The sequence below is a fragment of the Pan troglodytes genome, chromosome 5, assembly GCF_028858775.2.
Source record: "Pan troglodytes isolate AG18354 chromosome 5, NHGRI_mPanTro3-v2.0_pri, whole genome shotgun sequence".
Lineage (NCBI taxonomy): Eukaryota > Metazoa > Chordata > Mammalia > Primates > Hominidae > Pan > Pan troglodytes.
This window is the reverse complement of record NC_072403.2, coordinates 53,527,529-53,545,272: the sequence shown is the minus strand read 5'-3', so window position 1 is coordinate 53,545,272 and position 17,744 is coordinate 53,527,529. Positions and strand designations below refer to the sequence as shown.

At 40.5% G+C, this 17,744-nt stretch overlaps 1 pseudogene across 2 annotated transcripts in view; it reads right to left on the bottom strand.

Moving 5' to 3' along the window:
• The window catches only part of ADGRF2 (adhesion G protein-coupled receptor F2), a 41,614-nt pseudogene extending 27,766 nt beyond the window's left edge, over positions 1 to 13,848 (bottom strand). For both annotated transcript variants that reach the window (XR_010158038.1, XR_010158037.1), the window contains exon 1: positions 13,518 to 13,848. The product of XR_010158038.1 is annotated as an adhesion G protein-coupled receptor F2, transcript variant X3 (transcript). The remainder of the gene's footprint in view (positions 1 to 13,517) is intronic.
• Between the last annotated feature and the right edge of the window lie 3,896 nt (positions 13,849 to 17,744).

Here is a 17,744-nt window from a genome sequence, read left to right as displayed (position 1 = left end):
AAGAAAAAAAAAGTATTGAACTAGAAATCACAGATCACGGTAATCCAAAAGGTAAACAAAACTCCAGACAGAACTTTATCAGCCAACCAGAAGGATTTCAATCACCAGCTTGGTCAGCTGACAGTCTGCGGCTGCTACTTGCATAATTAGGCTTTGTAATGAATTACTGAGACTTCAAGTGAGATTTCACAAAGTGCTGTAGAAGTTCCCAGACAGACTGTAGGCATACGCTTCAGATGATCTCAGGGATGGAAGATTCCACAGCGTCTGTCATTAACCATCCCACTGCTTTCCCTTTAGTTAATGACCAATCCATCCCTCCTGCCTGAATACAGGCATTATGGAATGGAAAAGAATAATGAAGCAAACAGTTATTGTCTGTTTACTCTTTAGGATTTGAACCCAGGTCTGTAACTTTTTTTTAAGTATGTCATGTGGCTTTTCCAAAATAAGAAAGAGCTGATCTTTGGTTGGTTGGTTGGTTAGTTGGTTGGTTTGTTTGTTTGTTTGTTTGTTTGTTTGTTTGTTTTGAGGCTGAGTTTTGCTCTGTCACCCAGGCTGGAGTGCAGTGGCGCAATCTTGGTGAAAGAGCTGATCTTTGAATGGGGTTTAATTTTTTCAGAGCATTTTCACATACTGGCATACCTAGGAGATATTGTAAATTCAGTTCCAGACCACCGTAATAATATAAGATTGCAATAAAGCAAGTCAAAAGAATTTTTTGGTTCCCTAGTGCATGTAAAAGTTGAGAGTACACTATACCGTTGTCTATTAAGTGTGCAATAATAGCATTATGTCTAAAAAATGTACATACCTTCATTAAAAATATTTTATTGCTAAAAATTGTTAACAATTATCTGAGCCTTCAGCAAGTCCTAAACATTGTCCTGGTGGAAAGTCTTGCCTCAATGTTGATGGCTGCTAACTGATCAGAGTGACGATTGCTGAAGACTGGGGTGGCTAAAGCAATTTCTTAAAATATGACCGCAGTGAAGTTTGCCACGTTGATTGACTCTTCTTTTCATGAAAGATTTCTCTGTAGCGCGTTATGTTGTTTGATAGCAGTAGAACTTCTTTTAAAATTGGAGTCAATCCTCTCAAACCCTCCTGGTGCTTTATTAACTAATAATATTCTAAATCCTTTGTTGTCATTTCAGCAATGTTTATGGCATCTTCACCAGGAGTAGATTCTACCTCAAGAAACTGCTTCCTTTTCTGATCCATAAGATGCAACTTCTCATCCATTAAAGTTTTTTCGTGAGATCACAGCAATTCAGTCACATCTTCAGGCTTCACTTCTAATTCTAGTTTTCTTGTTGTTTTCACCACATTTACCACGTTACTCCCTCCACTGAAGTCTTAAACCCTCAAAGTCATTCATGAGGGTCGGAATCAACTTATTTCAAATTCCAGTTACTGTTGATATTTTGATCTTCTCCCATGAATCGTGAATGTCCTTAATGGCATCTAAAATGACAAATCTGCCGGGTGCGGTGGCTCATGCCTGTAATCCCAGCACTTTGGGAGGCCGAGCGGGCAGATCACCAGAGGTCAGGAGTTTGAGATCAGCCTGGCCAACATGGTGAAACCCTGTCTCTGCTGGGGAAAAAAAAAATTAGCCGGGTGTGGTTGTGGGTGCCTGTAATCCCAGGTACTTGGGAGGCTAAGGCAGGAAAATCACTTGAGCCTGGGAGGCAGATTGCGCCACTGCACCCAGCCTGGGCGACAAGAGCGAAACTCCATCTCAAACATAACAATACAATACAATACAATGACAAATCCTTTCCAAAAGGTTTTCAATTTACTTTGCCTAGATCCATCGGAGTCACTATCTATGGCAGCTATAGCCTTACAAAATGCATTTCTTGAATAATAAGGCTTTAAAGTCAAAATGACTCCTTAATCCCTGGGCTACAGAATGCATGTTATGTTAGCGGGCACGAAAGTAACATTAATCTCCTTGTACATCTTCATCAGAGCTCTATGAGTGACCAGATGAATTGCTCATTGCTATGAGCTGTAATATTTTGAAAGGAATCTTTTCGTCTGAGCAGAAGATGTCAACAGTGGACTTAAATATTCAATAAACCATGCTATAAACAGATGTGCTATCATCCAGGTTTTGTTATTCCATATAATTATAGAGCACCAGCACTGCAGATTTAATATAATTCTTAAGGGCCCTAGGATTTTCAGAATGCTAAATGAGCATTGGCTTCTATGCAAAGTTATCAACTGCATTAGCCCCCAACCAGAGAGTCAGCCTGTCCTTTGAAGTTTTGAAACCAGTCACTGAATTCTCTCTAGCTATGAAAGTCCAAGATGTCATCTTCCAGCAGGAGGCTCTTTTGTCTCCATTAAAAATCCATTGTTTGGTGCAGCCACCTTCATCTGTGATCTTAGCCAGATCTTCTGGTTAACTGGCTGCAGCTTCTCTATCAGCACTTGCATTTTTATGTTATGGAAATGATTCTTTCCTTAAACCTCATGAACCAACCTCTGCTAGCTTCAAATTTCTCTTTTGCAGATTCCTCACATCTCTCAGACTTCACAGAATTGAAGAGAGTTGAGCCTTGCTCTGGATTAGGCTTTGGTTTAAGGGAATGTTGTGGCTGATTTGATCTTCTATCTAGACCTTTCAAACTTTCACCATAGCAGTAAGTCTGTTTTTCATTCTTATCATTCATGTGTTCACTAGAGTAGCACTTTCAATTTCCTCCAAGAATATTTTCTTAGCATTTACAAGTTGGCTAACTATTTGGCTCAAGAGGCCCTGCTTTCAGCCTATCTCGGCTTTCGATATGTCTTCCTCATTAAGCTTAATCCTTTCTAGCTTTTGATTTAAAGTGAAGGACAAGCGACACTTCCTTTCACTTGCACACTTAGAAGTGTTCCCACAGGAATACCCATCCCACAGGAGGGATTGTGATTCTCATTTCTGGGCCGAGCCCAAATGTGAGGTTGTTATTCCTATACCTGGACCCAGCCAACAGGAGAGATGTTGACTCTGATATCTGGACCCAATCAACAGGTAAGACTGTGAATCTCATACATAGACAAGGGTCACAGAAAGCATTATGTCTCTCGAGCCTATACGAAGGCATCAGGTGGGATCGTGACTTTTATTTCTTGACACAGCCCAAAAGTGAGATTGCATTTCTCCTACTTGGACCCAGCCAACTGGTGGGATTGTTATTAGTTGGCCTAATTTCAATATTGTTGTGTCCCAGGGGAATAGGGAGGCCTCAGGATAGGGTGAGAGATAGCTGGTCGGTGGAGAATACACATGATCTTAACTTCATCAGCTAATATGGGTGTTTGTGGCACCCCAAAACAATTATAATAGTAACATAAAAGATCACTATTCACAAATCACCATAACAGACATAATATGAAAAAGTTTGAAATATGAGAATTACCTAAATGTGACACAGCGACACTAAGTGAGCCCATGCTGTTGGAAAAATGACACCAGTAGACATGCTTAATGCAAAGTTGCCACAAACCCTTAATTAGTAAAAAAATTAAAAATAATGCAATATCTATGAATAGCAATAAAGCAAAGTGCAGTAAAATTATTTATGCTTGTGTAACTTTCATCTTGACATCATAATAGTTTTGTGAGGTAGGTATAGAAAGTATAGTTTTTCCTCTTTTATCAAAGAAGAAATTGTGGTTCAGATGTTAAGTGGTTTTCTCAAGGTCACACCTCAAGTTACTGGAAGAACCAGATTCTCTTTTGACTTCTGACCAAGGCTCTTTGAACTATATCATACTTTCCAGGTACTCCTGTCTGTCCTCATTGGACATGCAAAGTGCTGGTCATCATCTCTAGCAAGAAGAAGAAGAGGAGGAAGAGGAGGAGGAGGAGGGAAGGAGGAGGAGGAAGAGGAGGAGGAGGAGGAAAAGGAGGAGGAGGAGGAAGAGAAGGAGGAGGAAGAGGAAGAAGAAGAAGGAGGAGGAGGAGGAAAGGAAGGAAGGAAGGAAGGGAGGGAGGGAGGGAGGAAAGAAGGGAGGGAGGAGAAGGAGGGGAAGGGAAAGTGGAAGGGGAGGGAGAAGGAGAGGGAGAGGGAGAAAGAGAAGAAAAAGGAGGAAGGAGGAAGAAAGAAGGAAGGAGGAAGGAGAAGATTAATGATGTTGTGGTTTTCATTATCCCAAGTGCACATTTTAACAGAGATTTTCTAGAGGCAGCCTCTCCAGCAGTAGGAAGTATAGGCACTACCTCAGGTCAGTAGACCAAATTTTTGACAACCAGGCTGACTCTCTATATTCCAAACCATACTCACAGAGCTACCTACTCATATGTTTGGGGAAGCCCTCAGTTTTCCCCAGAATCCCAGTTTTTTAAACTGTAAATTGGCTGGGTGCAGTGGCTCATGCCTGTAATCCCAGAACTTTGGAAGGTGGGGGTGGGTAGATCACTTTGAGCTCAGGAGTTCCAGATCAGCCTGGACAACATCGAGATTAGCCTGGACAACATGGCAAAACCCCGTCTCTATGAAAAATACAAAAAATAGCCAGGCATGGTGGTTCATGCCTGCAATCCCAGCTATTCAGGTGGCTGAGGCTGGAGGATCAGTTGAGCTCAGGAAGCGGAAGTTTCAGTGAGCAAAGGTTGTGCCACTACACTCCAGCCTGGGAGACAGAGTGAGACCCTGTATGAAAAATAATAATAATAATAAAAATTAAAAATTAAAAAATTAAAAAACTTTATCATGTTCATTGGTTCCTCTGAGGATTGGCCAGTTTCTCTAAAGCTTCTGCATTAGACACTTTCCCCTTTATGCATGCAGGTTTCAATTGATGCCAGGTAATAGATGATGACTCACATCTGAAATGTAAACAGTAAATAGGGATGAGCATGTGCAGATGGCAGCTGTGTCAGGCACCTGGTGAAGGTGTGCCTGAGACTCATCCACATTGTGACTCACCAAAAAGCCAAAGAGAGAATTTCATCTGACTGTCAGAGGCTGCCAGGATAAAGAAACTAGGAAAATATACAAAACTGGGTGAGGAACTCTAAATAACCAGGTAAAGCCAAACTTTCACGGCACTTGCAGCACTACTAGAACTGTGTCATACAGAAATAACTGGAAGCACAGAAAAAAGCAAAGCGTACAAGGCTGCTCATGGCAGTTGTATACAGAGTAGCAAAAAAAAGAATATGGAAAGTATAGATGTCAAACAATAATAAAGTAGATAATAAACTTATAAATCTATATAAAGGAATATTATGCAAACATTAAAAACCGTTATGAAGTGCTTTGATAATATTAGTAAGAGATAGTAGTATTATATTATACATTATTTTATTATATTATATAATATTATTTTATAATATTGATAAGAAAAGCAGTCTATCAGACGCTCATCCATAGAAAAACACTGGTGGGATTTCTCACCTACCTGGTAATGAATTAAAGAACATTTTCAGCATCTAACAAAATATTGAAATTACTTTAGTTGTAACAAAATGAGAAAAGGGGCAATCCAAAACTATTAAAGAAAAGAAATCAGAAATCCTGAAATGGAGTAGAGTGTAGTAGCAGAGCACAGATCCTAAAGTTTATTCTCCTTTTCTGTTCCCTTTAACCAAACTGTAGAGTAGACAAAATCTTTAGAAATGTCACTAATACCTAGAAATCTAGAAAGAGGCAAAATACAGCAATTATTTTGTTTTTCCTCATCTAGCTGAGGATTTTAAAATTGGATGTTAGGGATACATTGTGAAATGGGGAGAGGGAACAGTGAAACTGCCTCTTTCTGGTAGAAATGAAGACTCCTGGGCTATACCTAGAGTCAAAGAAACAACTCAGAACCTTAAGACATCTGCCACTGGCATATATAACGCACGAAAATGGAGTAAGTCCTGATACCATGCATTTAACAAAATCGCAGTAGCAGAGAGCTAAGCCTAGGTGGGTGGGTTGCCCTCCATTTGTCCCCCATCACCCATTGGAGTTATTCTCTGTTCTTCCACATCCTACTCTCTGCCCCAGGAAGCTAGCCTCTGCAGATTGTCTTGACTCTGGCTTCCGATTGGCTTATTCCAATGGGAGTCATTGGCAGGAGATGAGACGGTGGGAGGATAGAGAGATGAGGAGATGTATTCATTTTCTCTCCCTGCACGGTCACATTCCTGGCAGCGGCTGCTTTTCTCTGACTGCAGTTCCTGCTAGGCATTCTCTCTTAAGCCTCAGTTGGCACCTGGCTCTAGTAATTCCCTCCTCTGACCTCCCGCCTCCTCAGGCCTACGAATCATGATGGCTTTCCACTCCCGCGGCTCCCTGTTGCTTGCCTTGTTGAGTCCTTTAGCCCTTCCTGTAAAAAAAAAAAAAAAAAAAAAAAAAAAAAAAAAAAAAAATCCCTCTGTAAAAAAAAAAAAATACCTCTGTAAAAAAAAAAAAAAAAAAAAAAAACTCTTCATTAAATTCTCTTCAGTTTCTTATTTTCAGCTAAATCTTCTTCAGGAAAACCCTATGGAGAATGCTATTTGTTCCTGGGAGCTTGCCCAATATACCAGGTGTCAGTGCTGCTGCAGAGAGCCTCTTCCTCCTGCTCTCCCCTTACGCTGCAGAAAAGGAGATAGAGCACAAAATGCCCAGACCTCAAACCTTACCCTGGTAAAGAATAAAGTAGTGTCAGATACGGAGAGAGAGGAGTCAAGAAGTCATCTTCTGGGCTGGGCGCGATGGCTCACGCCTGTAATCCCAGCACTTTGGGAGGCCGAGGCGGGCAGATCACGAGGTCAGGAGATCGAGACCATCCCGGCTAACACGGTGAAACCCCGTCTCTACTAAAAAAAAAAATACAAAAAAATTAGCCGGGCGTGATGGCGGGCGCCTGTAGTCCCAGCTATTCAGGAGGCTGAGGCAGAAGAATTGCTTGAACCTTGGAGGTGGAGTTTGCAGTGAGCCTAGATCGCGCCACTGCACTCCAGCCTGGGCGACAGAGCGAGACTCCGTCTCAAAAAAAAAGAAAAAGAAGTCACCTTCTGTGTATCAGAGTAATTTAAGCACGAACAATATAAAAGGAGATGCATCCCAACAATGCTAACACATTATAGAGAAGTGTTTTGGAGAAAAACAAAGCAGCAGAGCTTATGTCAAAGAACCCACCATAAAAGTTAATATCACACACATGCACATACGCATACACATTTGCAGGGAAATTCTTCACAGTTAAAGATACAGAACAAGATAATATGAGCATTTTTTTATTACATGAGTTCAAAGAAGAAAGGATAAAATAACAGATCAAGATAACTCTTGAAAAATCAAAATACTATCGTAAAATTCATAAGTAATTAGGAGCTTGAAGAAAGAGACATCAAATAGAAGCAAAGTATCAATATAAAGTGAAGATTTGAGGTAATCCAGCAGAAATATTTTAATGACAGAATCAGATTTCATTTTAGAAAGATTATTTTGCCAACAGTGCAGTGGGTAAGTCAGAAGGCAGAGGCCAGAACCGGGACGTCAGCGAAGAAGACATTCCTTAGTCCAGATGAACAGTAACAAGGACCCAAACCGAGGCAATATCAGGGAGATGGATTCAAAGAAGAAAAATGATGGAATCTGATGCCCGAATGAGAAAGGGAGAGGAGTGAAGAGCAGAGGCTGTTATTAACTTTGGAGAAAAAGACAGTAATTTTGAGGGGAAACGCATACATGAAAAGGGTAGCAAAAAGAGATGGCATTGATGTTTTTCGAGTAAACTGTTTTGAGGCCGTTAATGAGAAGATGAAATAGAGAAGGAGGAGCAAGTCTGGAAACAAAGAGAAATAAGGGAGTTAAGCTGATATTTAGGTAGCACTTAGCCTGAAATATTTGTTTTTAGATTTATGTATTTTCATTATGCAAATATTTTCCTGAAGCACTTCTACTATTGTTCAGATTTCAGTAGCCTTCATCTTGTTTTTTCTATAAAAGCCATGTCGCTATTGCAACTGTAGGACACGTTACTCCATGATGCCTCCTACTTCTGCAAAAACACCCAGCACTACGTCACTCACATGAGTGAGGACTCAGAAATGAGAAAGCCCAACATAAATACGTAATAGTTCTAAAAATACGTGCAAATATATATTTGTATATATTGGTATGTATAACAGTTGTTTGTATAATAGTTGTTACGGAGAGCTTATAACAGTTCATCTCAAAAGAATGATTCCTGACCTATCGATGGCTCTAAAAACTTTACATTTGAATGTTTACATAGTATAAACTATCTTAACTGTGCTCACTGATGAGTAATAACTATTTTCTTTTTGACAAAATCAGGATATTGAAGTGAGACATTTTAGGTAGCATCTCTACTCTGATCACATGGCTGTAGAGGCATTAAATATGTGGACCTCTTGCCTCAATGGCTTAAATAATTACACTAAAATATGCATACTCATCCAACCAGTCATCTTTTAAAATTATTTTACAATTTGGAGTTTCAGATTATTTGTGAACTTTAGCTCCAGCCCATGTTTGGGTTGCTCTCTCTCTTTCAGTAGATATAGGAGCACTATGAATAATTATTTGTGATTAATTACTTCATAAATGAAGAGATAAAAGTGTCCCCAAATGGATGTTCAAAAGTAAAAAGCAATATGAAAACAAGGGGCTATCTAACCCCTAAAACCACCAGTTCTCCATATTGGAGCCACATTTCCTACTTTGTTTCCTTACTTTTCACATTCTTTCTAGTATTACATCTGTTTTCTCTGTATTTGCTTTACTTCTTGCTAGAATATATCTTTTCAAACTTTTTAAATGAACATCTGTGGTTGAGAATTCTCTTAATCTTGGTATGTCTGAAAATACCGTATTTTACTCTCATTCTGGATAGCTAAACAAATGAATAAATGGTCAAGGTATCAGTGTTTCTATTCAAAGGGTGACTTGCTTACAATTTGTTTCTTGAGCAGGAAGAAAGTTCTGCACCAAAGAAGTTTTGAAATGGTTTTTCCAGCATGAGATCCCAGAAGGACAGCAATGAAGGAGAACTGAGACACAGAGGCTCAGGAAAAAGAGAGTATTTCAGAGGCACAGCCAGCATTTTGGAGGAAGTCATGGCCATCTGAATAAACCAACTAAGAATCCTTACTTAAAGTCTAAACTTATGACAAGTACACACAGATTGTGACTGTGTCTAGTGGCCATGAAACTAGCGAAACATGAATGCAAATGTTTTTGTTTTTGTTTTATTTATTCTTTTTTTTTTTTTTTTTTTTTTTGCATTATAACCCATGCAAGGTAACACATTGACTTTCAGTTTAAACTAGATCTCTTCTGATCAATTCAGAATTTCCTCCTTCTTTTCCTCTTCCTTTTTCTTCTGGGATAATATTCTGGTATCATGAGAAAGACATCCATGGATGAAGCCTCCACAGTGGTAGCTTCTGACAAGATGTACAATCATTGCTGGCTTTTGGGCATCAGTACTCAGCCCTGCTTTGCCCACACTGAAATAGCCGTGTCCCACTCTCCTCTCTGGTAGCCAGCTCCACATAGATCACATGGATTCTTTGTTTTCTCAGTGGCCAAAGACTATCTGCCTGGGTCAGGTCTGGTCTCCACCACTTCTCAGGGATATGGGAAACTGCCCGTCCCTCATTCTGTGCTCTTCCTTCTCTCTCTTTGCTCTGATTGCTTCAGAACTCACAGAACCTTTTCATCTCCCAAAGCCCAGTTCTTGCTACAGGAAACCCAGTTCTCTTTTCGGAACCAGCTGAAAACATGTCACGACTTAGGCATTTGGCATCAGCATTATGTTTCTCCTGTCTTCCCTTAGCAGTTCCACCCCACCAAAGCACACGATTCACAGTCCTCAGGAAATGGCCCTGGGCACAGATATCAGTATCTGGATAATCTCTTAAAATTGGGTGTGTGTGTGTGTGTGTGTGTGTGTGTGTGTGTGTGTCATTGCTATAGAAGAATGGGCCAGTGAAGAGGTATCTTTTCTGAACATTTTTTAAAGTTCTGAGCTCTCTACCTCAAAGGGTTATCACAGGTTTTTGTGATACACAACCAAAGAAATTGCTAAGTACCCAGAACTCAATTCCCACCCAGGCTTTTGTTCTTGTACAAACACTTGGCTTAAGAGGTGTTCCAATTACTAGAAAAAAAGATAGGTATTTCGGGCAAGGAAGAAGAGTTTTCCTCCTGGTTTGAGAAAGGGAAGAGGTTATATAAACTCCCTAGGTATCAGCTCCCGTACCACGGAATGCCTGTAGAGGTGAGAAGATATTCATGGGTGACTCAGCGTGTGAAGAGAACTGAATATATATGGAACTCAAATGCCTTTGAGACCCAAGGCATTAAAGACCATCATAAAATGTCTCTGTGCCCAAGCTTGCACAGAAGGGATAGTGCCACTCTCTTCCAGCTGCAATGATGACTTGAGACTGCTTTAGACTCTCCAAATTCTTACTAGATCCTTGGCAGAAGACAGCCTCTCCAAACACAACGCCAAGATGGAATTTCCTCAAAAATATTTGTAGGAAATCAAAGGGCAGTAGGGAGGACTCGTTCTATTAACTGATTTATAACTGATTTAGAATCTTTGAGGAAATGTGATATTTTAAAAGCCAGATGTGTTATGAGATAAAATTTATACCTGCTACAAATAGAACGTTATGCCAACCAGTGACCTTCATAGTATTTGCTAATATGCATCACCTAATGCAGAGCAACTTTTACAACTTCCTACTCTAATATGGATAAGATTTTTGTTTTTGTTATCAAACATGTTAATTTGTATTTTGCGATCCAAAACTTTCAGATTAACAAAGACCAATTCTCTGTTATTCCATTCTTTTGAAATAGATATAATTTGAAAAAACAGCGGTCATAATAAGCAATGGCTTTGTCTTATCAACAGCTGGATGTTCTCAAATTCAGCCGTTCAGGACTCATTTTGCATTTCTGTTAGAGGAATACACTGGACTCCTATTATCATTATTACATTTATTTTCCTAACTACCCCCTCAGCCCACCCATCCCTGTCTGGAAACTGCTTACCCATCCACATTTCCTGTGTGTGCAGCCAGCTGAACAGTGTACTTGGTCAGAGCTGACTGCATTAGGGGATGGCAGTTGATCCAACTGAACCCATCCATCCTCACCCCAGGAATTTTGAAATTTGGACAAGAAGAAAGAGATGGGACTCACTCTCTTTGTCAAGAGAAGCTGAAAAACCCAGCAATCCATAGCAGTGATTTCCAGCTTCAATCGTACATCGGGATTCCCAGAGGAGCTTTTAAAATATACTAGTGCCTGGGCCCCACTTCAGAACCATTTAAATCAGAATTTCTGGGGCTGAGGCTCAGACACTAATACATTGCCCCAAACTTTTTATCTTGAATAATTTAATTACGACTGAAAAATGGAAAGAACAGAACAGTGAACACTTAATATCCCTTCACCTAGATTGTGCTGTTAACATTTAGGATAAATGGTCTTTTAAATTCCACAGATGATATTCATATACAGAACTGAGAAAAAACCCTAGGTGATATTAATATGTGATTGAGAACAACCTAACTGTAGAAAGAAGGACAGAGCAAAAGGAAGCAGATGCACCAAGAGGGGCAAAGATCATAAAGAGAGTCCTGAGGCCATTCAGACCCCTGTGTCTCATGCCCTGTGTTCTATGAGATCTCCGAGTATTACTAAAATAAAATCACTTTTGGGGCTTTAGCTAAGGAGTTGTTCATTGCAGTCAAAAGACTCAGGAGTTGTTCACTGCAGTCAAAAGATTCAGGAATAATAGGCAGAAGCAGTAGGTTCTATAGCCTCGTCCCTAAATAAAAATAAAATCAGGGGTTTTACTAGCCTGAGAGATGGCTGTTATGTTAAAAGAAATACATAAAAATAACAAACCCAGAAGCCATCAGTTCCCAAGATAATGGGACTGATAGATCATTGCTAAACTATGGTTTTTTGGAAGTAGCCACTGTCTCCTGAGGTAGACTGTTTCCCACTAGTGAATTAAATCAAATCTCACACACACAACAGCAGTACCAAAGAGGGGAAGGTGGCTGTGGGCCTGGTCTGCCCATATCACCAACCCATGTCACTGACATGGGTTAGAATTACCAGAACATGCTGATGATAAAGAAGACTGATTTTCAGTTGGTTCTATTATCTTTTAGACTTATTTAGAAATATTATTCTCTATAGGAACTGCACCCCGTTAATGCCTGAACCCAGGGCAGATGACTTCCACTGACAACCCCTGTGCTCTCCTCCCATGTCCAATTTTAGAAAGAGCAACCGGTTACCAGGCCTGGTAACTGAATCCCCTGATCTCATTATCTGTGAATAAGAGGTCTGATTTCTGTTCACAAGTTTCTATTCATTTTTCAAAAAAGACAATGATGTTGTAACTCTATATTATGCAAATATTATTAGAACAGAATTGTGGCTATATTATTTTAGGATACCATTTCTAAGGACATAAAGTACGAGTTTTGCAGTCTTTTAAGGCTAACCACTTGCCCAGAAATATATTTGAAATTATGCATTTGAGCTACCAATAAGTGGATTTTTCGAAACTATAGGACTATGAATGAATTTTGAAAGAGGAAATGTAATAAGCCCAAAGTAATGTGGGAAAAATTCAAGCGTCACTTTTATCTGTAAGTTCACTTTAAGAGGGAAAAACACATTTTGTCAAATTTCAAAGGATAAACAATTTTAAGCAAAACTAAACTTTTAAAATTCGTATTCAACAAATACTGACAAAGAATCAGAAAAAAGAAAGGAATGAAGCATCAATTACACTATTTTAAAGAATAGTATAAAAAACAATGGAACTGTAGTTACATCCCCACAATACAAAGAATGACACAATGGAGACAAGCTTAAGAACCCAGAGAAATCTCCCCAAAGTCTGCCTTCCTCTTGAGAAAGTATCGTCTGAGAAGAAAAATGTATAAGGCCAAGAGTTTTCATTGCCATAGGTTAGTCATTGGTGCAGGATTTTTTGAGAAAGTACAAAAATATTACTCAGTTTCAAGAAGGGTTTGAGGCTAGTGATGCCTTCATAATAAGCCAAAATTGTAGATAAAACACGACAAGGTCTGATGAGGGAAAATAATCATAAAAATGCTCATTAACTTCTGCATTTACACCTAGTACCTTGGAGATTATCAGAAAAAAAAGTTATTTATAGGTTCCCATTTCCTGTATTCTGATCTTTGGATAAAATTAGTGGAGCACAGAAGAACAGAGAAGAATAAATGAAAACAAAAATATTTTTATACAGACTTGTGCTCTTATTATGTAAAGTGCCTTAAAGTTAATAAATTCCTTCTTATTCACTATACATGTTCCCTTATTCACTGTATAAATTCACTTATTCACTACATATGTTATTAACTAAACCTCAAATTACCAAAGCCTCACAAATACAAAATCATGAGTGGCTGCTCATCTCTGAAATTCCTCTCCAAAGGAAGTCACTGGAAGGAGAAGGAGGACCTGGGACTACTCACTGTGGCTGGCCAAAGACAAACTCACCGGCAAATTTGCCCCACTCCCTGGCAGCTGGAGATATGGGCATTACTGGCTCTCTTCTGTCATACCTTGCTACAAATCACAGGCTGGGCTCTTGTACGTATGAGAGTCAAGTTAGCCCCGAATGGCAGCTCCCCAGGCTGGACCCTGCGGTTCCCACAGGCAGTGAGCCCCATGTGCAGGAGTGCTGCAGCCTGACAGACAAGTCCTGCATGGGAGTAGCTCCTGCAGTGGGAGGGGCAAGGCACTGGAGAATGGATGAGTCACACTAGGTGACGGACGTGGACTCTCACAAAAAGCAAAGGCTCCTGTCTTGGGCAAGGGATTTAAGACTGTGGTGGCAGCACAGGATGTGTGATGCATGGCTGTAGCTCATTTGTTATTACAAATCAGCCTGAGCCTAAAGATGAAATTTGGAAACCACAAGTGCCTCTGCTTGGGGCTCTGGTACTAGCTGGCTGGCTTTCTGGTTACTAGGATTATGGTGGTATGGTTCCCTAATCATTCCTGTCGGTCTCCAGTTGCAAACACAAGGTAGCATTGTGATTCCTCACCTCCTTTTGGTCAGTGGGGCATTTAAGTAATTCTGCATGGTGCCAGCAATTCAGAATAGTAGTTACTCCATGAGACTGGGTCGCTAAGTGACCGTGATAAGAAGAGGTCCCTGCTAACACATGACAACCATAAGAAAGGATTACTTCTTACTATTCTTAGTCCCTGAGATTTGGGAGCTATTTGTCACCTCAGCATAACCTACCCTATACAAGGACAAAGACTCTCAAAAAGCAACATGGTCAGTGACATATCTTTTTTTAAATTTGAAACACTCAAAAACTCTTTTTTTTGTATTTATGAACTTCTTAGCTTCCCCAATCCCATGTTTGAAAAGCTATATCTATATTTATCTAGAGTGTGGTATTTTTCAAAATCTTCATGAAATTCCCCTAATATACTGAAAGGCACCCCTTAATTTTAATCTCAGCATTCCCCCTTCCTCATTTTGTTTCCTTAGCTAGTCTTGATCTTCTAGGAAGTGGCCAGGGAAGGATGGGAAAGTTCCCAGCTGCTGTGAGTACTGTGCTGCTATTTTTCTCTAATTCTAGGTTTGTGAATCCCCTTGAGGGCTGAATAGTCCCCTCTTAAAATCCACTCAAGTCTGCTCCTCAGATGGGAAAATTCTATCTTTTAAAAAATACAGGTTGGCCACTGTGCCTCACACCTGTAATCTCAGTACTTTGGGAGGCTGAGGCAGGAATGCTTGAGGCCAGGAGTTCGAGACTAGCCTGAGCAACATAATGAGACCTTGTCTCTACTTTAAACAAACAAACAAAAAAAATTAGCTGGGCATGGTGGTGCACACCTGTATCCCCGTTCACTCAGGAGGCTGACATGGGAGGCTCCCTTGAGCCCAGGAGATTGAGGCTACAGTGAGTGGAGATTGTGCCACTGGACTCCAGCCAGGGTGACAGAGTAAGACCCTGTCTCAAAAAAAATTTATATATATATACACACATATATATACACATATATATACACACATATATACACACATATATATACATATATATATACACATATATATACACATATATATATGCTTCATTTTTTAGAGTAGTTTTAGGTTTACAGCAAAATTGAGGCAAAAGTACAGAGATTTCACAAATATCCCTGCCCCCCCATACACACAACCTCCCCCACTATCAACATCTCGCGGTAGGTGATGCATTTGTCACAACTGGTGAGTCTACACTAACATGTCCTAATCAGTCGCGTTGTCATTATTTATACACAAAATGCCCAATGTGCCATGCATCTGTGGATATATCAATTTATATAAAATATGACCCCTAACCTCCCAGAATTCACACTTCTAGTTGGAAGAAGAAAACACATAAATATGAAAAACATACAAGATCTTCTCTACTAATAGCTGACACAGTCACTCCCAACAAGGGAGGAGTTGATGGAGGCTGGCCTGGTCAGGAGTCACTTCACGGAGAATACAGGGACAGACCAGGCCTTGAAGGACACGTCTGATTTACACTGATGAGCAACGTTTTGGTAGCAGGAGAGACTGATTAATGGTTAATGGTTCACTTGTTCAGTAAACGTTTATTGAGCATCTACCAGAGATCAGGAATGTAAAAAATGGAAGTGTTCTTGAAGATCATCCAAGCCCAGCCCCGCACAGCACAAATGAGGAAGCCAACCCAGCTATTATTTCCAGAGCTGGGACTCCCAACTTTTGAAAAGGCAGGTGCTTGTACTGGCCTAAACCAAATGAAGCAGGGCTCCCAGCCATGGCTCCAGCCTCATCCCCGGTCACTCTCTGACTCACACATCATCCTCTGGTGATGCTGTACTGATGGCTTTCATCACACTGTTTCAAGCCTCCAAGCCTTCATGCCTGCCGTGTGTGCCCTGTGCCTAAGGGACATCCTTGCCACCTCTGTTCCCTGGCTGACTCCTTGTACTCAGTCAGATTCAACCTGTCTTAAGTCTCCTCCACAGCCCTCCGTGAAACTGAGTACCCGTCCTTTTGCATACGTCTGCCTTATTGCTGATTTTGTAATGCTAGAATCCAAATCATCCCCTCTGCAATCATCTCCACGAAGGCTGTGGCCTGCCTTGTCCTGCTCATCTTGCTCCAGCCATACAAACTGGCTCACATTTCTTTTCCTCTCCACTGGCCTTTGCTATAGCCTGAAAGCCTCCACCCCTCTCCACCCATAGCTTTACCCGGCTGACTCATTCTCGTCCTCAAGTGCCTCTTCCCCTGTCAGCCCTTCCTGGCCATCTACTGTGGCCTAGCTTCTCCCTTTGTGCCACCATGGGACGTGGTGCACAAGACCGGCACCATCTCATCATCTAGGTTTTAGTTTAAATGTCGTCTCCTCGGGGAAGCATTCTCTGAAGTGGCAATCATTATTTACCTGCCCCAGTCCACACTGCCTTCTTCCTTGCCCAAAACTCAGATTTGATGACCCATGATTATTTTGAATGAATTGTGGTAATATAGATCTTCTTCGTTGGTCACTAAACTACATGTAGGCAGGCCACCATTTCTGTTCGATGAATTTTAGGGGGAAGTCTGCTAGGGGGTGTGAAAGCTTCTAGAAAGAACCTTTCCCTGATAATTAAAACAGCTACACTAGGAAGAAAAAATGTTATCTTGTCCCCATTCTCCCACCCCTTTTTCTCTTCTGGCTTTGGAAATTGAGAGGGTGTAGTATCTGCAGCTATGGCAGTCATTCTGCAGCCATGAGGAAAACATCAATGTGTTGCAAATGGGGGAACAGAGAGATGGAAAAACTCTTGATCTTTGATGACATGACTGAATTACTAAATCCACACTGGGATCAATAACCTCTGCCCTCCTAAAATATATAATTAATAGCTCGAGGGCTTAAGCCACTATTAGGCTTTCTGTTACTGTGGCCAAAATAGCTTAATTTGGCCAGGCGCAGTGGTACACGCCTGTAATCACAGCACTTTGGGAGGCTGAGGCATGTGGATCACCTGATGTCAGGAGATCTGACATGGCAAAACCCCATCTCTACAAAAAATACAAAAATTAGCTGGTCTTGGTGGTGCACTCCTGTAATCCCAGCTGCTCAGGAGGCCGAGGCATGAGAATCACTTGAGATTGTGCCACTACACTCCAGCCTGGGCAACAAGAGCGAAACTCCGTGCCAAAGAAAAAAATATATAGCTTAATTTATACTCTTAACATTCAATCTAAGGTAACACCCGTCATTCTCTATAACATTTCACTGTTTTCCTCAATCTATCATTAGTCAAAAGTATCATGCTTAGTGGTGTGCTATTGGTCAATTGACGTATCTCACTAGAAGGTAAGGACCATGGAGGTAGGGACTTTGTAATTTTGTCACTGCTGTATTTCTGTCACCTAGAACAATGCCTGGCACTCAGTAGGAGTCCAATAAATATATGTTACATAAGTCATTGGATGAAAGAATACTTCTGTTGTCAATTCTTTCTTTGTTTTTTAAATCAGACTGTGGGCTCTTCGAAGTCAAAGAATTCATATTGTATTTTTATTTCCTCAAAACCCAATAGACTGCTTGGCATATAGCTGGTAATTATTAAATGTTCTATGAATGAATACATATGTTCCCTATCTTTTCTTCAATAGTCACCCAGGATATGACTCGTGGTCATTCAGTATTGGACATCCCAAATTCTGAGGTTGAAACATGTGCATCTTAA